Source organism: Palaemon carinicauda, chromosome 38 (genome assembly GCF_036898095.1).
Source record: "Palaemon carinicauda isolate YSFRI2023 chromosome 38, ASM3689809v2, whole genome shotgun sequence".
Classification (NCBI taxonomy): Eukaryota; Metazoa; Arthropoda; class Malacostraca; order Decapoda; family Palaemonidae; genus Palaemon; species Palaemon carinicauda.
Window position 1 is genome coordinate 46,391,831 of NC_090762.1, and position 23,275 is coordinate 46,415,105.

General features: G+C 44.8%; 1 long non-coding RNA gene across 1 annotated transcript in view; it reads left to right on the forward strand.

Annotated features, from left to right (window-relative positions):
- Nucleotides 1–14,774: 14,774 nt before the first annotated feature.
- The window catches only part of LOC137630159 (uncharacterized), a 68,442-nt gene continuing 59,941 nt past the window's right edge, over nt 14,775–23,275 (forward strand). The window contains exon 1 of the long non-coding RNA XR_011041683.1: nt 14,775–14,912. This is a non-coding gene — a long non-coding RNA (uncharacterized lncRNA). The remainder of the gene's footprint in view (nt 14,913–23,275) is intronic.

Consider the following 23,275-nt stretch of genomic DNA (forward strand, 5'->3'; position numbering starts at 1 on the left):
CAAAGACCACTCTAAGTTCCTTATGGCTAGCTTGGCTCTGGTCATCCTGGAGATCTCAGAAATCCTAAGGAAAATGTTATAGAAGTCCTTCATTGCTGAGATACTTGTTCATCACAATGTTGTAAATATCAAATAGCATCTTCAGCCTTTTGAGCTGAATTTTTAGCAAATACATATCCTTAGGGAAAATATCAATAAAAGCTTGAGATATCACACCATCAAGCCAAAGAGAGATAATCTTCAAGACTTGAGACTTCCTATTGCTCAAGTGTATGATGTGAAAAAAAGAAAAATCCACAACAAGGCCTGCCATGAGAGAGAGAGAACTCAGCTGACAGAGCAAGGAGATTGTAGACATACTGGAGGCCAGAATAAGCAACCCCTGTCTGTACCCCTGTGTACAGTTTGGCATGGCCTTTTTTGAGAAGCCTTTGCAAGACTTGAGTCTTGCAAAGGCTTCTCAAAAAAGGCCATGCCAAACTGTACAACACAGGTCAAATCCTTAAATGAATGAAGTAATCCAGAAGCGTCCATCAATTATCCAGTTCCACACCTTGAAGAAGACCTAACAAAGAACAGAATGGCTAGCCTTTTGGTTCTGTGAAGAATCTTTTCAGTAACCTTGATGCTTACGAAGGTGCATACCCAAAAGTGTGCTGGCTTATCTTTGGCAAGTTAGTAAGTTCTTTTTGTACTTGTTAGAGAATTTCCAATGTTTTTCATGTGGTAAGTGTGGTTTTGTAGTTCTAGCCATGCTTCTTATTATCCTATTTCTATAACTATCATGTAATCTAAAGTTTTTTAACATCTGCTATCTTAACATCTGAATGCATATACTGAAAGTAATTATCTCCTCCCTTGTTTTTTTTTCTCTTTTAAAAGGGCTGTGAGTTTGTGAAGATCTTGTTATTTTCAGCATCATACAGAAGTCCCTTGATTATGGTTTTCACCATTTTCATCTTAAGGCTGTTGTTTTTAAGTCTCAACAAATGGTAGTTGGTGGATTATGTGTAAGTAAAGTATTGTCATTTAATTGTTCTAATATTGCACAGTAGAAGTTGACGTGCACAATAGTGACAACAGAAATGTAACCTTTTATGTTTCTTGCCCTTTAGTACTTTCTACATTACTTTGTATTGTACATGCAACATATTTGGTTTGGTTTTAAAAGTTTATTGGATATGCAGATGAGAATACTCTGCATTAATTTAATCAAAGTGTAGACCTTTTATTTTTTAAACTCAAAAGTATGATTGTTATTAGTTCTAGGGCACTGGATCCTCCCCATTCAGATCTTTTCTTTACTAACAAGGCCTTTCACTGGAGTTGATACTGAACTTTAGCAAACTTAGTCCAGTATCTAAGCAAAAGCCTTGTCATTCTAAAAAGCACCAAGATCCTCAGCAGTGCTTTTCGTTAGAATATTTTACTAATGCCACAGTATGAAATCAGACCTGGCCCTGCTATAAAAATTCTGTTGGGTGCCGAGAGTACTCCTAGGGTGTAAGGGACCCAAGGGAATCTTCAGAGTCACTTTACAAGATGACCAACCTACTAACCCAACTCCCAAGCATGTTACAGTCTCTTCTTGGGCCACAAAAGTCATCGATCATTTGTAGAAATGTAAATTACGGGAGTTGAGGAGTCTATTCGGAACTTACAGTTCTTACCTGCATTGTGAACATACAGGATTCTGTGTCAAAGCCATTAGGATCACTTCAGTAGTGTACAGTACTATCCAAGAATATATTTTGCACAGGTTTGTGGAATATTATAATGTGCTAAGAAAACAAAGGCACCAGAGGCTTGAAAATGCATTTATAGTATTCTCTGGGGGCAAACAAACCACTGCTGACCATTTCAGGATGGACACATCCTGTGGAATACAGTACTGTATTCAACGTAGATAACATTAAATACCGGGTCTTGGCATATATAAAGTTAAATACCAGATCCTAGCATATATGAAGTTTTATACCAGAAATGAGATTAAGCAAAATAACTGATAAAATTCAGAAAAATTGATTATTTAACATACGATACCTTCAATTAATACGAAAAGGAAATTAGCTAACATAAGAAATCTTGTGAATGTTGCTGGAAGAATACAATTGTAATCAAAACAGTGACATTTCTTGATTGTGAAACAAGGTAAAATATTCACCAAAGCAGGAACTCAAAAATCATACCCAAAGCAAAGAAAGGGTGGATAATCACTATGTCACTAGGCAGGGTAAGCAAAGTAGAACTTCCCCCCACAAACACATACACAGCATCATACAATGAACGTGAATATTCTTTGTAACAAGAAAATACAATATAGAATCACAAGAAGAATAATGTAAACATAAGAATGACTTTCTGCTAAATCTGCCCCTATTTACTATTAGACTAAGTGTCATAAAACATTGATGTGGAATGTATTGTACAGTTCTGTCCAAGTAAATTGTAGAGATATGAATCGAAGAAGTCACTCGCCCCCCAACTCCTCTTCTTTGATATCCCAAAATTTTTGGAAATACCTTGGTAGATAGATGAATTGCAAGTTTCATCACTATCTTTAAGTCTCATGAATGGGATTTTGACTCAGAACATCATAGACTGTGATTCAAAACCAAAACCTTATGCCAAGACACTTTGAGCTGAATCCTGTATTCTAATGCTTTTACATTCATTATTCTAGGTTCCTATGGATGGTCTTCCAGCCTTGTCATTTCTTGTGTTGTTATCCTTCTAGGGTGCACACCTGCACTTTTGCTATCTCCTATTTTCTGGTTCATTCAACTTGGGGCTCAGAGTTTATTTACTCATGAGGCTAACATGGCAGTTCAAGCACCTTTGTAAGTACTGTCTTGTTTGCCAGTTTCCTGTCATTCAATCCATTTGAGCAACCCTGGAGTAAATCTGCCATAAGATGGCAAGAGTACTAACTCCTGGAATATTTTGTTTTAACATTGGTTCGTGTCAATACTCCTACTGATGTTTACATGCTCCCTTAATAAAGGAGTTGCCTTGATGCACCTTTGGGATATCTGTAAGCACTGGCTATGAACCTCTGTTTTATTTTATATTGAAATTTATATGGAAGCAAAAGCTGATCATTAAGGCTTAGATGCAGTATTAGTGCAAGGGAAGTCAAATTGATCTATCATTTTAATGCTGCATCCAGCCTTGAAAAGAAGAAAATGGGATTTGCTTCAAATGTTACAACTGGTTCTTAGAGCAAAGGAAGTATCTGCTGGTTGGACTGCAGACAACCTAGCTGATGTAGTGTGTTCTACATTTGATTGCTGGATTTTATTGTGAAAATTTTAGTTGTAGAATATAAAGGAGCTCTACGTGCAACTGCAGAATGTAAACTCCGAATATTAGAAATATTAATCAAGTTATAATGGTTATAAGTAAACAGATCACAGAGTTAAAACTCTTAGACCCTTAAAGGTCTATAGAAATACTGTATAAGTTTCATAAACTCCATAGTTTAATAGACTGAAGATTGACAACATTCTCCGAAGAAATTGTAATGATATTTGTCCCATGCTCTTGATTGATACTTTTACATACTGTACATGCAAGTAGAAGTACATAAGTATGGTTAATGCTAGTGCCTAATCTTCAGAAAGGGCAATAACATTCCTACAGATATTTGTCTTTAGGCACTGTTTGCCACCACAATTTTACTGTCGTGTAATAATTTTGTTTACCTTTTCATAAATACTGCCAGTGTCAAAGGAGAATTAACAGTAGAAAGTGTGAAGTTAGAAGATTAAATGCCAGAGAGAGGATAGGCAGGTTAGAGAATGTCTATGAGAAGATTAAACTTAACCCAGAGGCCTTATGATTAAGTCATATGCTCACCCACCTTAGAATAAGATGAAAAAAGCTTTTCGCTATCTTGGTTTATGACTTGCCCCCAACTCTTCAGTCTATTCAAGTGGAAGTGATACCTAGATTCTTAAGAGGAACAGTGTAACTTACAATCAAGGCTAATCAGGAGTTTCAATATGACTCATAAAAGATAATATTTCTTTGAAAAAGTCTCTTGATACGTATGATTGGTAAAAACCCATCCCGCACTTGCACTGTTCACTAATGTGGGAGAACACAGGTCATTACTACCTATAGTGAGGTTTCAGTTAAACCAAGACCATTTATCAATCTGCAAATGGGTTTCACTGCAATTTTCAAACTTTACTTTAGAGTACATTCAGTTATAAGTGAGCCTTACTATGTGTGCCATTACTATAGATAATAGTAAAGGTATGTTTAAAAAGACATATCCATGAAAACTATGGAAAATAAGATTGTAGTGTAAAAAGACCCAAATTTATTTGCTTAGTAGGAAAAAGAAACATATAAGATATTTTGATTAAGATTAGTAAATTTGATCAATTTTTTTTAGTCCCGAAACAACAAAGGTATCGAGCAACAGTTAATTAAAACAAAACTGAATAAATTAGAACATAGGAGTTGTTCCGACACAAATACTCACCGAGAACTACTTTCCTGTGGAGTCACTTGGTGACCTCTCAATCTCGACCAAGGTTTTCCCGCCGTTACCCTCCTACCCCGCTCTATATAGGTTTTACCCCCGCCGCCAGGATGCGCCCTGAGGGCAGGATTAGGGCAGGTCACTGCTTCTCCGGGTCAGCATCGCCATTAAGTTCTTGGTCGTGAGATGTGAAACATCTAACTCTCTCGCCTCTCTCGATCCTTTGGCGCGTTTGTGATTCCAACGTGTTTCCAGTGTGGCGGACTTGTGTTTTTGTTGCGTAGTGCGTTATTCGCAAGTGTTTCAGTACGTTCCCCTTGCGTATATCCCAGGTGTGCTTGTAACTCGCTAGTGTTGGCCCTTCGTGTGCGAACGATGGAGCATGTGCGTCGTTGCCCTGGTCCTAGAGCCGGAAAGTCGTGTGGGGCTTTCCTCTCTAAGCCAGAAGTGGACCCTCATTCCCTTTGTTCCACGTGCAGGGGAAAAGTTTGGCTCCACCGCGGACACGTGTCCGGAGTGCGTAAGCTGGGACGACATACAGTGGGTACGGTACAGTACCAAAAAGAAGAAGTCGTCTAAGCGTTCCCCCAGGAAAGTGAGTGGCGTGTCTTCTTAACCGACGGTCAGTGATCGGTCCGACAAAGCCTCAGCTTCTCCGTCTCCTTTGCAGAGGAGTGGGCAGCAAGCCCCCAGTGTTGTGATTAGCCATAGCGTTCTTCCCGGTGAACCCAGTGTGAGGGAAGAACCAAGGGCAGGCGCCTCTAGAGATAACAGAGGGTCCGGTAGTGCTTCGGGTGAATCAGGGCCACGTGGCAGGGTATCACACGTCCTCAGAAGACCCCGTATGGGGCAGTGTCGTTATTTCAGAGTCCCCACCGCCCTCGTGGGCCGCGTGCGTCGGGCTCTCCCCCGCCAGAGGACAACCACGCTAGAGTTCGCCGCCCGAGTAGCGATGCTTTCGGGTGGAAGCTGCCTGCCGAAAACACCGGGGAGGTCACCGCTAAGGATGGGACGTGACCCTGGACCCCTGGCCCCCTGGCATGGATAGAGTAGACTCAGTGCCCACGATCTACACAGCGGTCCCCGAAGACTTCCTCCAACATCCAGTCTCGGACGCCCGACGGCGAAGAGCTTCCCCCCACGCATCACGCGGGTAGCCGTTACGCGAGGAACGGGGCGCCCTCAGACTCGTCAGAGGTGGATTCATCCTCCGGGGGAGAAGTCAGGGAGAAACGGCACCGGAAGAGAGAGCGGGCCGAAAGCGATCGTTCCCCGCTCCAGGTCAAGGTCGCGACACAGCAGGAAGCGCCCCCGCTCTCACTCCCGTAAGTATAGGAGAGATGCCTCTCCCGGCGGCGAATGGGTCTACGTCCCTTCAGGAGAGTCCAAGAGGCTCCACTCTCCAGACTCTCGGTCCAGTGAACGAGCCTCTAGGCTGCCGCTCCCTACGCACAGCCTAGAACCGCTCGACCTGCCACACAGGAAGGACCTCGCTCTTAAGCATAAGTCCTCGAGGCCTCCGGTTCACCCCGCCCAGCGGGGGGAAACGCGCTTCCTTGAAGGCAGCCTGACCGAACCAGCCCAGCTGGTGCGGTCATCGAGCAAGAAGGACCGGTTCCCGTTGTCGGGTCATCCCACCGGGACCGTGTCCTCGGCTTCCAGAGCCTTGGGGCAGCCGAGGGCCCTCCCTGAGCCGGTGGCACCCGCCTTACGGCGAGATCCACCCTCTTACGGAGCGCCCTACGGTTACGGGTCGACCTCCCTGGACCCAAGAGGAGGACGCCCGGTCTACCGTCCAAGCAGCCCTGCTCCCCCACGCCAGGCCGAGGCGAGGCTCCCCCGTCGGAGGACTCCGCGTACAGAAGGGTGGTAGGTCTCATCAGGAGGCTCCATGGGATCGCAGAACCCTCGACTCCTAAGGTGAATTCCTGGAGGTCGAGCCTCCTGAGATTCACTCACCACGACGCCCTTCCGAAGACCTCCCTGGCCCTTCCTCTTGCCGCAGACCTAGTACTGGGACAAGAATACATAGATAACTTGGTGGCCAGCAATGCGGAGGCCCCCAAGTCCCAGAGTGCCTCCAAACTACTCCAGGGTCTCAAGACGCAAGGGAAGGTGTATATTCCTGAGGGGCGGCGCCCAGGCCCCTGTAAAGTGGACCCGGCCTTAGACATCCTGGGACAAGGCGGCTCGGACGAAAGGGCCTCTTCAGCCCCTGTTTCCTTCTCGCCCACGGAAGCCGCCATGATGGAGGAGATGTCAAGGGACCTGGTGAACGTCTCCTCATGGCTGGACTGGTGGGCCTCCACGTTGGTGAACGTACAAGCCTCCATAGACCCCGAAGATCCAGAGCAACAGAGTCTCCTGACGGACCTTCTCACCTCCGGGGGGAAAACCCTCAAGTTTCTGGCTTACCAAGCACTCGCCTTGACGGCCAACTGGGTGCTTAGAAAATGGGACACAGTGCTCTCTAAGTTGTCAAGGAGAATCCCGGACAGGGAAGCCCGAGTTGTGCGTAGCCTACCCTTAGGGGGTGAGTCTCTGTTCCCTCTGAAGGAACTGGAAGTGCTAATGGAGAAGGTGTCCAAGAGGAGAGAGACCAACATCCCCAGACAAGCATCTTCCAGAAGGCCGCCATACAGGAGATCAGTCTCGGATAGCGCCGTGACTCCTCAGGCCGCCCCCAGCTCTTCGAGGAGGGACGCCCCTTCCTCCTCCTGGACAACAACTCCGCAGCCCTCCCGCAGGGGAGCACCAGCTTCTGCCAGCTCCTTCAGGTCGGGTTACTCCGCCTCGAAGAGAGGCAGATCAGGCCGCCCCTCTAGGAGAAGGTAGAGGGAGAGGCCCCCTACTCCCGCCCAAGCCTCGGGTTGGGGGATGCCTCGGACCTCATTGCAAGCATGAAAAACACAAGGGGCGGATACTTGGACGGTGTCCGTCCTGAAAGAAGGCTACAGGCTCCCCTTCATAGCGGACCCACCCCCTCTTATTCCAGCCACCCAGACAGAATGGTTGGCTTCCAGGGACCCGTTGAAAAGGGCCACCCTTCAAGGAGAGGTTTCCTCCATGTTAGAGAAGGGAGCCATGGATGAAGTCCTTCTCCCAGGCCCAGGCTTCTACAGCCGCCTGTTCCTGGTAGAGAAAGCAACGGGGGGGGGGGGGGGGGGGGGGGGGGGTGGAGACCCGTGATAGACCTGTCGGCCCTCAACAAGTTCGTCAAGAAGACGGACTTCAAGATGGACACCCCGAAATCCGTCCTGATGTCCTTGAGGGAGAAAGATTACATGATGACGGTCGACCTCAAGGACGCGTATTTCCAGATCCCTGTCCACCCGTCGAGTCGGAAGTTCCTCCAGGTGAAATGGGGGCTCCCAGATCCTGCAGTTCAAGACCCTTTGCTTCGGCCTGTCGACGGCCCCTCAAGTGTTCACGAGGGTCTTCGCGACGGTCTCAGTGTGGGCTCACGAACGGGGTATCCGTCTCATCAGATACCTAGACGACTGGTTGCTCCTTTCCAACTTGGAAGAGCAAGGGAGGAACCTCCTCCAGTTCTGCAGGAATCTGGGAATCATTATCAATCTGGAAAAATCGAACTTAACGCCATCCAACAGAATGGGGTACTTGGGTATGACGTTGGACACCGTGCAGGGGAAGGCCTTCCCCTCGGAAGACAGGATACGGAACCTCAATCACATCATTCAGCCGTTCCTGTCAGAGCGTTCCAGGAGGGCGAAAGACTGGCAGAGACTAATAGGTCACCTGGTCTCATTAGAGAAACTGGTTCCCCAAGGGAAGATGCGGCTCAGACCCGTGCAATGGAACCTCAAGAGCCTCTGGTCCCAGACAGGCGCTCAGAAGGCGTTGATTCCTGTCCTTCCGGACACGAGAACAGCCTTAGAATGTTGGCGCTGCCAGTCGAACTCCCTTAAGGGGATGACCCTCGGGTCCTGTCCCCCCGAGTACCTCCTGTTCACAGACGCCTCCAGCCTAGGGTGGGGAGCCCACCTTCGGGAGGAGACAGCAAGCGGTACCTGGTCGGAGACCGAAAGACATCTCCACATCAACGTCCTAGAGCTAAAAGCAGTCCAGAAGGCATGTCTGCACTTTGCAAGTCGGTTGAGGGGAAACACCGTGGCCTTAATGTGCGACAACGCCACGGTGGTAGCCTACATAAAGAAGCAAAGGGGCATGAGATCAAAGGAACTGTGCGACCTCACCATAAACATCCTGCATTGGGCGGACGAGCAACAGGTGGTCCTGCTAGCGAGGTTCATCCCCGGGAAAAGAAACGTGCTAGCCGACGGCCTCAGCAGAATGGGTCAGATAGTAGGGACAGAGTGGTCCCTACACCCAGAAGTAGCCAGACTCATCATTCAACGCTGGGGCTCCCCTGTGATGGATCTCTTTGCAACAAAGCTCAACGCCAAGCTACTGGTCTATTGCTCCCCGGTGCCAGACCAAAGAGCAGCCCTAGAAGACGCCTTCCAGCACAAGTGGCACAACTTGGACGTATACGCTTTTCCCCCCTTCACGCTGTTAAGGCAGGTACTCAACAGAGTAAGAGCCTCCCAAAACCTAAGGATGACTTTGGTAGCGCCCTGGTGGCCGGAGAGGGAGTGGTTTGCGGATCTAAAAGACCTGGCAAGCCAACCGCCTTGTCCTCTGCCCCCCAGGTCAGATCTACTGCGTCAACCTCACTTCCTCAAGTTCCACGACAACCCTTTCTCTCTTCGCCTTCACGCCTGGAGACTATCGAGCGGCTCTTGAAGAAGGAGGGGTACTCCTCCTCCACAGCTAAGAGGATGTCCCTATACCTAAGAAAATCCTCTACCGTGGTATACCAGGCGAAGTGGGCCGCCTTTACGAAGTGGTGCTCGGAGAAACACATAAGACCTCTTAAAGCTTCAGTCCCTGACATAGCTGAGTTTCTTGTGTACCTTAGGGATGAAATAGGGATGTCAATCCCAGCCATTAAAGGAGTTCGGGCAGCCTTAGGCCAAGTCTTCCTCCTAAAAGGCATCGACCTGGGGACCTCGAGACACATAGCGATGCTGATTAGGAGTTTCGAGCAGTCCTGCCCTCCTCAAGCTAGGAGAGTGCCCAGATGGGACCTAGCCAAGGTCCTGAAAATGCTAAGTCGTCCTCCCTTTGAATCCCCTCAAAGATATCGGGGACAAAGACCTCACCCTCAAGACCGTCTTCTTGCTAGCCTTGGCTTCAGCTAAGAGAGTAGGTGAGATCCATGGTCTGTCTTACGACGTTGCGCACTCCAAAGGGTGGAAGGAAGTGTCCTTCAGGTTCGTACCCTCCTTGTGGCGAAGACTCAGAACCTAACAGTCTGGGACCCGAAGTTTGAAGGTTTCTCAATTCTGGCCATTCCCAGGACAGGCAATACGGAAGACTCAGGAAGTACCTGGAAAGGACGGCTCATCTCCGACCAGGTGCCAAGAACCTCTTCGTCTCCACAGGTGTTAATAAGAAGCAAGTCTCCAAGAACACCATTTCCTTCTGGCTGAGACAAGTCATCGCTAGAACTTATGAAGAGGATAAGATGGCAGTGCCAGGCACTCCCCGCCCCCATGACATCAGGGGCCTGAGCACTTCCTTGGCCTTTGAGAGAAACATGGCAGTGGGACAGATCCTACAAGCTGGCACTTGGTCGCACCAGTCGACCTTTACTGCCCACTATCTCAAGGATTATTCAAGAAAATCCTTGGATGGATTCTCCATCGGGACAGTCATCGCCGCCCTCCAATCTGTGTAGCGGTAGGCTAGAAGATGTCCCCAACGGAGAATAAATTCTTCGCTACCTCATCAGGAGAAAATTCAGCAGAGGAAATTTTAAGAGGTGAGTCTTAAATAATAGCGTAAGGTTCCGCAGTTACCCTCTCTCCGCTCTCTGATAGGCCCCGCATTCCTTAGCCCTCTAGGCACTATGTGCCGAACCAAGTGGCAGAATGACACTCCCGCCTCCTAAATTTAAGTCTCCACAGGAAAGTAGTTCTCGGTGAGTATTTGTGTCGGAACAAATCAAAAATTTTAAACAATTTTTATTTTTCCTAACATACTCACCGAGAACTACTTTCCGGGTAATGGCCCTCCCTTCCGTCCCCAAGTGCCATCCTTCCATTGCCAAGTTGGGCTAAACGTCGAACTTAATGGCGATGCTGACCCGGAGAAGCAGTGACCTGCCCTAATCCTGCCCTCAGGGTGCATCCTGGCGGCGGGGGTAAAACCTATATAGAGCGGGGTAGGAGGGTAACGGCGGGAAAACCTTGGTCGAGATTGAGAGGTCACCAAGTGACTCCACAGGAAAGTAGTTCTCGGTGAGTATGTTAGGAAAAATAAAAATTGTTTAAAATTTTTGATTTTTGTAAAAAGTAAGCTTTTAACTAATGAGAATTGATATAAAAAAAACTTTCTGAGACAAACTTTTATTATGCTACAGCATAGAAGAGATATAAAACTACCCGGTACTTATAGAGAGGAACAATACCAACTTGTACACAAGAAAAAATTTTGTAGGACTCATTTGTCCATTTGCGATGCAAATTTTTAGATGGATTGCAAAGTCAAAAACAATTTTACAATCACAATGATCATCCTTAGATTTTTTTTTCTATATTGTGTAGCCAAGCTATCCAAACCCTGATAGTTTTCCAACTTTTGATGTAATGTAGTCTCTTAAGATTTTGTAGTTTTTTACTCTCTACCTCCATGAAAGGTCAGACTAGTTCAACAGCCATGCCAACATGTGAAAGATAAGGATAGTTCAACAACCATACAATGCAACATGCAAAAAATATACTGTACCATGTTTGAATAGCCAGTCTTAACACTATAAAGAAGGCAAGAAAATCCATATCTTTCAATTTGATTCCTTTCACAAAACATGCTGAAAAGTCTTTATCACTAGTACCCAACATATACTGTCCTCTAACTAGGGCCTATTTTTAGGTTAACACTTACTAAACATTCTTGTATGTCACTTGCCCTAAGGCAAGTCTGGCATAGAATTGATGATGGGAAGTTTAAGGTAATTTCCACAGGCTAATTGAGACCATGACAAAGTTAAGTAATTTGGCCATTTTAGGCAAAGCTTATCAATAGTTTCAAGGTATGTCAGGTGGAGTGTGTGACAGTGTATCTCATCCCCTTTTTTTATTAGGAATTATTTAAAAGGAAATGGATTACAGTACTTTTAAGTAGTTGCCTTATTTTGGATATGTAAATATGTGTTATACTTTCTGCACACATTTTATTGATAAACACATCTACACTATACAAGTTTTATTTAGAGGGGACTTTCCAGAGTACCGGGGGATAGCGAACTTTTCCAAGGTGTGGAAGACTCTCAAGATAGGCAGTAGACTTCGAAGAGGGTAGGGAACTTTCAGAGGATCATATGGCTTTACATAAGGTACAGAACTCTAAAGAGGGTTTAAGGGACTTTCAAGTAGGTCAGAGGAGTTTTCAGAGGGTCAAGGGACTTATCAGAGAGTTATGGGACATTTGGTTGGCAGGGGACTTCACCAGGAGCAGGAGACTTTAAAAAGTGTACTTTTCAGAGAACAGGCTAGTTATCAGAGGGAATACAGATTTTGCATATTATCAAGAAATTTCAGCAATGAAATCCAATTGAGGTTTTCCATAGCAATGCAAAAATTTCAGTTTGTATATAACTCAGAGGAAGCAAGATTTTATTTTTTTACAGAGGTTTTAATCATTTTCAAATGGATGTTACACTTTAAGGAGTAATGATACTTTTAAAAATTTACTAAATGCCATTGAGATGAGCATGAGAATTTCAATCGGCTTAATAGCTTTTGAGATGGACAAGAGATGGTCTTCTAGACAGAGGTAAATACAGTACGTCTTGAAATAAATTGCAGGGGGCATTTGAGAGGCAAGATATTTGGTTCAGTGGTCTGCTTAGTCAATAATTGTTCTTATGTAAATTCAAACGACCTTTCTTTATGCACCCGTGAATGATTCATTATTTATGATGAATCATTTACATGATTCAGGTTTGTATAAGTAGGAATAAATCCAATTATTAAAATGTTCAATTATCACAAGTATTCATGAAGGACAAAGTGATATTCAAGAGATATTGAGAGATTTAAGATATATGAAATCCTTTTTAGAGTAACAGGAAGAACAAGACACTATTTGAGGTGCACCAGAACTTCAAGAGAAAAGATATTTTTATACAGATTCAATAATTCATTGAATGAAGAGAAACTTCCATGGTTGATAAAATGATTTACAAAGGAACCCCAGTTTTTTATGAGGGACAAATTACGCTAAAGATGGATTAAAGACTTCTATGAGAGACTTTAGAGGGCCATAAGATACAGTATAGATAGAATACTTGTTAGAAGGACATGTCTCTCAACTTAAAACATGAAACACCAAACTGTCAAGAGTAACAATATAGTGACTTCCTTGGAGAGGAAATACTTTTGATGAGGTGATTTTCAATAGTAACAATTCAAAAGACGTAACCTTCAAGGTTGAGTAAATTGTACATCATTTTCAAGATTGGCAGTCTATCTTTCAGAGAACCATGTCTTTCAAGAGTGCTGGGATCATTTCAGGAAATCGCTCTCTCCAGAGGACTTGTAACTTGTCACAGGAGGTACAGGTGCCTCTTCTACGTAACACGAAGCTGTAACAATTACTTTGCAGAAAACAACAATCTCAATAGAGAAATTCAAAACTTTGTAATGTGGTGTGACTTTTTAGTGTGGTGTTTGACTCTCCTTGCTGAAAGGAATTATCTATTTCCGGTGGATTTTGCTTGAAATATCAAGCTACGCAGCAGGAGTTGGATAGAATGAGACCAACGTAACTTGAAACACAGTATTAAGTTGACAAGATATAGGTTTGGTAAAAAAAAAAAGAAAAAAAAAAAAGCTGAATAACAAGGAACAGATTCAATGGATTTGGGATGATTTCAAGATAAGTGAAAACCAGGTCTGTAATAGGTACTTTTCAGATGTTTTGCATCATTAAATACAAGTTATATTTGCAAATATTAAAAGTGGTTTTGACGAGAAACATATTTTTTGTATGAGAATTTTTAAGAACTATAATTTAACTCTACACAAGATTATAAGAATCGGCTATTCATTAAAGATACGTAGTTTCCATATACAATTTAATCATAGCAAAAATAAGAGTGAGTACAAATATGCAAAGACCAATAGAAAAAATGGATATATAATAGAAAGCAGAAAAGACAGAAGCCTTAGAATTAGACAAAAGGGAAAATATGTGCGAAAATAAATAGGCTACAAAGAAAGTATATTTTTAGATGTATAAAATATGGTAAAGCAGACAGTCTAGCCTACAATGTAGGCCTTTATTCAAAAAGTTTTTATAGATTACGAGTTGGAATAATATAGCGTTACTATAATACCACGTAAATTGATACAAGAAATTTTACTATTAGTAAAAACATAGTTTCTCGACATAGAGAAGCCAGAATGAATTAATAATCAATATCTCAAATGTAGAATTATCAAATAGGAAGGAATGAATCTAATGTGAAATATTTAATCCTCAAATTTAACCTATAGTCATAACAACGATAATATCCAAGGTAAATTTACCATTTGAAACTTATGACCAAACTTGTAAAGTAACTGTTCTAAATCTCAGGGTTACATTTTCTTTCATGGACAAAAGTTATAGAAAACGTATTTTTTATTTTCTATGAAACTACACTCTCCTTCGACTTCTTATTTTGTTATTTTGTAATCAATTACTCATTTGTATATGAGTAACTTTACACAAAAAATACTATAAGTTTTTTTTTTTTTTTTTTTTTTTTTTTTTTTTTTTTTTTTTTTTTTTTTTTTTTTTTTTTTTTTTTTTTTTTTACCAAATTAAGCATTCAAGGTGGGTACGACCCGAGGATGAATCTGTTACATAAAGTTCAGCAAAGTAGACAGCAGTAATTTGGAAATAATCACAATGGCAAATATTAAGGTAGTTTTGTTTTCTTTTTTTGCGAACAAAATTACGTAAGTAGTACAGAACTAAATTCAACCAAACTTAGTGCTCCTCTACGTAATGTAACTGTAAGTTTCATACTGTAAATTTTCTCTTCATTTTATCTTTTACCAAAATATAAATGGGTGTGATAACACATTCAGTTTTTATTATTTCTATCTGAACATTTCAAGACTTTTAATATAATTAATAACATAAAAATAAAGGAGATATTACTTTAAATAACGAAACCCAAGACATTACTGGAACCGACTGTGTCAGGTGACTTGTTACGTCATCAATCCAGGAATTTGTGTCTGTCTTTTCACTGTCCATTTGTCTGTCCGTGAAATAACTTGAAAAACAAAGGAATTCGCCATTTTGAGAACGGGTTTTCTATTTATTTTACGTCTGATTTCAGGTAAGGCTCATCTATCAGTGTATGTAGTTGTTATAGACAGACGTGAATTCTTTGATTACTTGTAAAATTGATTTTCTTTGAAGAAAATGTTTATCAATGTCTGAAATAGGAGGGTGGAGTGTGTAGTTTGTATGGACAGTTTGGACTTGCGTAAAGTTTATTACTTGTCAAATTGATTTTCATTTAGGGGAAATGTTGTTTACTTAAGTTACTTCTGAAATACGATATTATTTAGCTAGTTTTATGATTTAGTGTTTGGTTGCCAGGATCGACGCTGATTGGGAAGCAAACACTGGGTAAAGACTTAGTGTTAGGGGATTAAATATATGATACTTGAATTTTTACCCAAATACATGAACCATATATTTTCCCTACTCGCTTTCTTGTGTTTTGTGCATTTCTGACCATGATTATTTGGGGCAAATCACCCGTTCATGGTTTTTGGACCCCCTCATATTAAGATTATTATGGGGGACCCCAGTGGGAAACCGGGGTTTTTGGGTGGGGAAATGTTTTAAACGAGTGATTTGTAGCAATAATAATGGTCAGAAATGTAAAATAAGCCTAAGATAACCATATGGATGAAGATATGGTTCATGAAAATAGGCCAAAACATGATTATTTAACTTCTGAGATTTGCTTAAGGGTACAAAACCTAACAAACCCACCTAACCTAACCTAGTAGTTCCCAGGTCACAACCCTTGCCGGGGGTCAAGCCCTCCAGACCCCCTTCCCAGGCCACCAACTGAAAGTAAATCACAAATAAATCATTAGATTATGATAAAGTAAAGAACAAATAAGTCCTTCCATTATGCAAAAGTAAATCACAACTAATTCCTTACCTTATGATTAACATCATTGCCTTTTTTTTTTTTTCACGGCAATCTTTACAAAATTGTTGTAGTAGAAAATGTTCTGGCCTTCCCTGAAAATTAAGTCTATCAGACATTTAAGGTCATATTTCGCTGTTATTTCTTAATTTCACGTGAGAACAATAGCCTTACACTGAACGGAGAGCATTTCCATCATAATCAATTGCCGAAATAAACGAAATTACACCAAATTTCGGAAATATATTGATGTGCTTCCCTTAAGTTCACTCTGGGAGTCGTTTTTACGAGATGTGGCTAGCTTAAAACTGAAGGTGAAGGTGGGGAAAAAGAGGCTGTTGTAGAACAACATCCGGGAACTTATGAAGAAGTACTTGTAAGCTGTTAATTGGTTTAAAAAACCACCTGACAAATACGTCATTGTAAATGCACAGCAAGCTCCCAAACCATGGAAAAAAAAACGCATGCGCAATAAGTCCCCTTCAGTCTCTCAAATGTAAACAATGGACTTAGAGTAAAAAACATACTTCACATTTTAATAGACCGATATGTAAGTTATTATGCCCCAGCCCCTATTAAACATATAGAGAAAAAGGTAAATGTGTAGGAGAGCTCCGCGGAAGATCTTGAAGAATTTAAACATCTACAATTCACTATTATATCATATAGAACGCTTATATAATAGTCAATATATGAGCAGCTTCTATTTAACGAAGATATTCGTGTGTATAGTTATGTTTCACCTGGATTTTTTCTAAGTGTTTGTTTTTGTTTACTGTGTGATGTCTTGGCTAAAATGAGCTGTTTCACCGCCTTACTGCGTATGGCAAACTAGTTCTCAATGCTATTCTAACCAATAACAGGTGTTTTCTTGACGTCACACTGTTTGAAAACCAATCATGGCGGTTTTTACAAATCTAGCCAATGCTGACACTTATTACTTCACTTATCCCTGCTATTTTTCCACCAGTTACCACAGTTTACGTGAAGTTCCGCGGAGGAATATTTTTGCACGTCTCGGATCTCCCTTCAAACTGAAAAGCTCATTTTGCCGTGAAGTATTGAGTAATTAGCAGGACCTTCATCCCGTTCCGACTGTGTCACTTGTGACAATTGCTTTATTTCTTATGGGGATTTTTGTGTACATTATTCAGGGAAAGTTGATTTGCTAATTGCATTTGCTCAACGTCATGGTTTGATTTTGGCAGAGAAAAAGTGCCCTAATTGTGAAAATGTGTGCCGTATAGATTACAACAAATTAGTATTCCGGTGTGATCGTAGTGTGGTTACTCGTGGGAAAAGGAAGAGGAGGTGCAATTTTTTCGTGTCTTGTTTCAAAGGTAAGTTAGATATTGAGACTAATTTGAAGTTTGTGTTCCTTTTTTTGCATAAGGCGTTTTCATTTGAATTTGTTTCGTTTGAACTGAAACTCAAAGTGGCCTTAAGGGGGGGTCGCAGGGGGGGGCGGAGCCCCCCCCGGTAGGCCTAGGTAGGGGTACAGGGCCCCATAGGCTAGGTTATGTGGGTGTCTTAGGTTCGGTGGTGCCCTGAAAATTACTGTGGCCTTAAGGGGGGGGCGGAGCCCCCCCGGTAGGCCTAGGTAGGGGTACATGGCCCCCAGGGTAGGGTAGGTAGTTGTATTAGTTTCGGTAGTGCCCCGAAAAATCACTTTTCTCCTCCTCCCCCCACCCAAAAACCCCGCTTCCCACTGGGGTCCCCCATAATTGTAGTAGTAGGTTTATGCTTACATTTTCTGTGTAAGAGTTAGGTGGTTGTAGGAGGATTATCTCACAGTTTCAAGGTAACTGTAGCTCTAATTTACTGTTTTTCAATATTAAACTTACCCGATAATCATGTAGCTGTCAACTCCGTTGCCCGACAGAAATCTAAGGAGGGATACGCCAGCTATCACAATACTAGAAGGGGGTGTACTAACCAGCGCCACCTGTGGCCAGGTACTCAAGTACTTCTTGTTGACACCTCCTCAATTATTCCTCTGTCGTGCCTCCGGCTAGACGTTCTGGGATACGCTTATGGTCTTCGAGTTTATTCTCGCTTATTTGGTGATGTATTCTCTTTGATTTACGGCTGTCGCATTACTAGAAACCTTCTGATATTAGCTAGATAGCTTTTATTTAATTCAGTTTAACGGTTAACGAATTTTTGCTTGTTTTTTGGATCTCCCTTTGACTTCTCTTGAAAACAAAATGTCTGACATTTCGCAAGCCCCCTCCCATAGACGTTGTAGGTCTTGCAATAGACGTATTCCGAAGGCCTCGGTAGATCCTCACACCGCTAGTTCTGACTGTAGGGACAGACCCTGTCAGTTAGAAAATCGATGTGAGGAATGCGCCGGACTTTCGGAATTGGATTTTGTCCGACTTTTAAAGTATTCTTCTAAGTTAGAGAGAATTAGAGCTAGGAGGAGTTCTTCTCACTCTTCTTTATTTTCCTCATCTCATGATCCCCTTCCTGATCCTACCCCTGTAGTGGCTACCCCCGATCCTACTGTGTGCCCTCCGCCTGATATGTCAGTGGTTTTACGCGCTATTCAGGCTTTAGGCGATAAGGTAGAGTCAGTGGTAAGTGACCATAAGTCTCTGATGGCCGAAGTGAAAGAGTTGAAGGCCAAGAGTGCAGTGGGTGAAGTTAGTGCCAGTGCTGTGACGAGTGCTAGTGTCGGTGCAGTGCCTTGTACTAGTGTTAGTGCCAGTGTGGTGCGTGGGGATTTTTCTGTGCGAGCCAGTCGTTCTCCCAGTCCGGGACCTCTTGCAAGCTCCCAAGCCCAGGGGAGAAGCAATGTCGAAGGGCATAAGGGTTCGGCAGGCCTTGTTAGGCGCACAGAATTATCCTCAGTGGTTGCGGGCGTGTCTTCCACAGACCGTCACTCCCACTTGCAGACGATTGAGCCCGTCTTCCGCTCGTCCGCTGATCTTCTCTCGGGGAAGAAACGTTGGTCTCAGGTCTCTAGACCGCTTAAACGCAGAGTCCAGCCCTCGAGTGCTCAGCCAGGTTGCAGTCGTTGGCTCAGCTCTGACTCGCCTCAGTCATCTAGCGACTGTACTCCGCCCAAGAGGAGTAAGGTACAACAGAGCTGCACCGGTGGTGCAACCACTGTTATGGCTTTACCTCAGTCTGCTACTGTCTCTGCTGATCCCAAGTGGTCTATGCTTCAGTCCATGCAAGCTCAGCTTTCGAACCTGATGCGTGAGTGTCGTGCTGAGAGTGTTGCACCTCCTGCACCTGTGGTGCACCAACCTCCTGCACCCGTTCAGCCTGTGCTGCACCCGCCTGCACCGGTGGTGCACCAACCTCCTGCACCCGTTCAGCCTGTGCTGCACCCGCCTGCACCGGTGGTGCACCAACCTCCTGCACCCGTTCAGCCTATGCTGCACCCGCCTGCACCGGTGGTGCACCAACCTCCTGCACCCGTTCAGCCTGTGCTGCACCCGCCTGCACTCGCTGCACCCAGTCGCAGCTCCATCTGCCAGGCGTACGATGTTGAACCACTTTCTGTGTTCACTGTTCCCAGTGTTGTTCAGCATCAGCCTTCTTTAAGGCAACCTTCGGTTTGGGATCAGGAGGATTACTCCACTCTTCCTCCTCCTCCCCTGGCTGCTCCACCGGCGGTGCAACTCTCGGTGGAGGTACAACAACCTCTTCCACCTGTGAGTCAGTCTCCTCAGCTGCTGCACCGAGCTCTACCCGTGCACCCTGATCCTGCTCCTCAGACATCTCTGCTTGCGGGAACTTTACCTTGTTCTGCACAGCCTCGGTCTCTTCACGCTCCACTCATACCACAGGAACAGGAACAGGATCTTGCTGCACCTCCTCCTTCCACCTCTGTTGTTGTTCCTGCTCGTTCTGACTCTGCGGTTCAGCATTCGTATCCGATCCCGTCGCCTCATTCTGGGGTTGAGGTTTCGGATGATGAGGAGGCACACCTTGATCCCTCTTCGGACGTGGACGAATCCAAGCTCTCTCCACAGTCTCTTGATTTTCGCAAGGTCTTGGCTCTTCTCAGGGAGGTTTATCCAGACCATTTTGTCTCAGCTATTCCCCGCTCTCCACCATCTGAGTTTTCGCTGGGAGTGCAACAAGCTCAGTCTTCCTATACCAAGCTTGTCCTAGCTAGATCCTCCAAGAGGGCTTTTAGGATCTTAGGGGAGTGGCTGCAGTCTAAGCAACTTCTTGGCAAGACTTCCTTCATGTTCCCTCCAACGAAGCTCACTTCGAAAGCGAGCGTTTGGTATGCCACAGGGGAAGCACCAGGCTTGGGAGTACCTGCCTCTGCCCAGGCTGACTTCTCAAGTCTGGTAGACTCGCCTCGAAGATCTGCTATGAGACGCTCAAAAGTGTGTTGGACCTTCTCAGACCTGGATCACTTGCTTAAAGGGGTGTTTAGAGCTTTTGAAATGTTTAATTTTCTCGACTGGTGCCTGGGGGCCCTCAGCAAGAAAACCTCTCATACGGACAAAGATTCTGCCATGCTGTTAATGTCCTGTATGGATAAGGCCATCAGAGATGGATCGGGCGAGCTAGCGTCCTTGTTTGTATCAGGGGTGTTGAAGAAAAGAGAACAGCTGTGTTCTTTCCTTTCCGCCAGCATTACCCCTTGCCAACGGTCACAACTTCTGTTTGCTCCTCTTTCGAAGTTTATTTTTCCCGAAGAGCTCATTAAAGATTTGTCTGCTGCCTTGATACAGAAGGACACGCACGATCTTGTAGCTTCTTCGGCTCGTAAGTCTAAGGCTTCCACCTCAGTCCCTAAGACTTACCGCTCCCCAGTGGCTGATACCCCTGCGACTAGATTCATACCGCCCTTTCGTGGTAGAGCCCCCAGCCGAGGAAGCTCCCGTCCAGACTCTTACAGAGGCAAGTCCAGGAAAGGATCCAAGCCATCCAAAGGAAAACACTGACTCTCCGCTTCTCCAGACGACAGTAGGAGCCAGACTCAAGACCTTCTGGCGAGCTTGGGAGATGAGAGGTGCAGACGCACAGTCTGTCAGTTGGCTGAGGTTCGGTTACAGGATTCCATTCTACCTTCAACCACCTCTGACCACTTCGCCCATCAACCTCTCTCCCAACTACAAAGAGGAGGACAAGAGACTAGCTTTGCACCAGGAGGTGTCGCTTCTTGTGCAGAAGAAGGCTGTGGTTATAGTCCGGGACCATCAATCCCCGGGCTTCTACAACCGTCTCTTTCTTGTGGCCAAGAAGACAGGAGGTTGGAGACCTGTGCTGGACGTCAGCGCTCTCAACGAGTATGTCACCAAGCTGACGTTCACGATGGAGACGACCAAGTCGGTCTTGGCAGCGGTCAGACAGGAGGACTGGATGGTCTCATTGGACTTGAAAGATGCTTATTTTCACGTTCCGATTCATCCAGACTCCCAACCTTTCCTAAGATTCGTTTTCGGAAAGGTCGTCTACCAATTCCAAGCCCTGTGTTTTGGCCTAAGCACAGCTCCTATGGTCTTTACCCTTCTGATGAGGAATGTAGCCAAATTCCTTCACTTGTCAAACATCAGAGCCTCCCTCTACCTAGACGACTGGCTGTTGAGAGCCTCCTCGAGTCGTCGTTGTCTGGAGAATCTTCATTGGACTTTAGACCTTATCAGAGACCTGGGTCTATTAGTCAATTTGGAAAAATCTCAACTCATTCCCTCACAATCCATCGTGTATCTGGGAATGGAGATTCAGAGTCAGAGTTTTCGGGCTTTTCCATCGGCCCCCAGGATAAGCCAAGCCCTAGAGTGCATCATGAGCATGCTGAAGAGGAGCAGTTGCTCAGTGAGACAGTGGATGAGTCTCACAGGGACTCTCTCGTCCCTAGCCCTGTTTGTCGAGCTGGGCAGACTCCACCTCCGCCCTCTTCAATTCCACCTAGCAGCTCATTGGGACAAGAGTTCGACTCTAGAAGCAATCTCTATCCCTATCAACCAAGAGATGAAGACCACTCTCCTGTGGTGGAAGCACAACCTCCTTCTCAGAGAGGGTCTATCCTTGGCCATTCAGACCCCCAATCTTCATCTCTTCTCAGATGCATCGGACTCGGGCTGGGGTGCAACCTTGGACGGAAAGGAATGCTCCGGAATGTGGAACGAGGAACAACGATCTCTCCACATCAACTGCAAGGAACTGCTGGCAGTTCATCTAGCCCTGTTGAACTTCAAGTCCCTCCTGCTAGGCAAAGTGGTGGAGGTGAACTCGGACAACACCACAGCCTTGGCTTACATCTCCAAGCAAGGAGGGACCCATTCGAGGAGCCTTTACGAGATCGCAAGGGACCTCCTCATTTGGTCAAGAAGTCTAAACCTCTCTCTAGTCACGAGGTTCATCCAGGGCAATATGAACGTGTCAGCAGATCGTCTGAGCAGAAGGAATCAGGTCATTCCCACGGAATGGACCCTCCACAAGAGTGTGTGCAACAGACTTTGGACCTTGTGGGGTCAACCTACCATAGATCTGTTTGCCACCTCCATGACCAAGAGACTTCCTCTGTTTTGTTCTCCTGTTCCAGACCCTGCAGCAGTTCATGTGGATGCCTTTCTACTGAACTGGTCCCATCTCGACCTGTACGCATTCCCTCCGTTCAAGATAATCAACAAGGTTCTGCAGAAATTCGTCTCGCACGAAGGGACACGGCTGACGCTGGTTGCTCCCCTTTGGCCTGCAAGAGAATGGTTCAGAGGTACTACAATGGCTAGTAGACTTCCCCAGGACTCTACCTCTAAGAGTGGACCTTCTACGTCAACCTCACGTAGACAGGTTACATCCAAACCTCCACGCTCTTCAACTGACTGCCTTCAGACTGTCGAAAGATTCGCTAGAGCTCGAGGCTTTTCGAAGGAGGCAGCCAGGGCTATTGCCAGAGCAAGAAGGGTTTCCACTCGTAGGGTCTACCAGTCTAAGTGGGAGGTCTTCCGAAGCTGGTGTAGAGCCAATTCGATATCCTCTACCAATACCTCTGTGACCCAAATAGCTGACTTCCTGCTTCATCTTAGGAATGAGAGATCCCTTTCAGCTCCTACGATTAAGGGATATAGGAGTATGTTGGCCTCAGTTCTCCGCCATAGAGGTTTGGACCTGTCTTCCAACAAGGACCTTCAAGACATTCTTAAGTCTTTTGAGACGTCTAAAGATCGTCGTCTTTCCACTCCAGGCTGGAATCTAGACGTAGTCTTAAGGTTCCTTATGACATCTAGGTTCGAACCTCTCCAGTCAGCTTCATTCAAGGACCTTACCCTCAAGACCCTTTTTCTCGTTTGCCTGGCAACAGCTAAGAGAGTCAGTGAGGTTCATGCCTTCAGCAAGAACATTGGTTTCACGACCGAGTCTGCTACATGTTCTTTCCAGCTTGGATTCCTAGCAAAGAACGAACTTCCTTCACGTCCTTGGCCTAGATCGTTCGAGATACCTAGCCTTTCCAACATGGTAGGTAACGAACTTGAGAGAGTTCTTTGCCCTGTCAGAGCTCTCAAATATTATCTCAAGAGGTCTAAACCTCTCCGAGGACAGTCAGAAGCCTT